Source organism: Bison bison, unplaced genomic scaffold, assembly GCF_000754665.1.
Source record: "Bison bison bison isolate TAMUID 2011002044 unplaced genomic scaffold, Bison_UMD1.0 scf7180017864471, whole genome shotgun sequence".
Taxonomy (NCBI): Eukaryota; Metazoa; Chordata; class Mammalia; order Artiodactyla; family Bovidae; genus Bison; species Bison bison.
The window spans coordinates 29,472,931-29,473,367 of NW_011495032.1; positions in this window are offsets into that span (position 1 = coordinate 29,472,931).

A 437-nucleotide genomic window follows, 5' to 3' on the forward strand; every position below is an offset into this window, starting at 1 on the left:
ACGACTGATGTGACTGAACACACAAGACACATTCTAAAGCTCGAAAGTTAGCTTGTTGCTGCTTCATGATTGTGAGAAAACATGAACCCCCTGAGTCAGAGACAGGAAGTTATCACATGCAGCATAGGAAACAGCATGAACATCAGCATATTTACATTTGTTTCCTTTGCTTCCAGGGCTTCCTGGGTGGCACAGTGGTAAAGAATCTGCCTACCAGTGCAGAAGATGCAGGAGACATGGATTTGATCCCTGGGTTGGAAAGATCCCCTGGAGAAGGAAATGATAATCTACTCCAGTATTATTGCCCAGAAAATTCCATGGACCGGAGAAACTGGCAGGTTACAGTCCATGGGGTCACAAAGAGTTAGACAGGACTGAGTGTGCGCACACACACCTTACTCTTGTTTAAATATTTTGCTTTTTTGTTTACTGTCTCT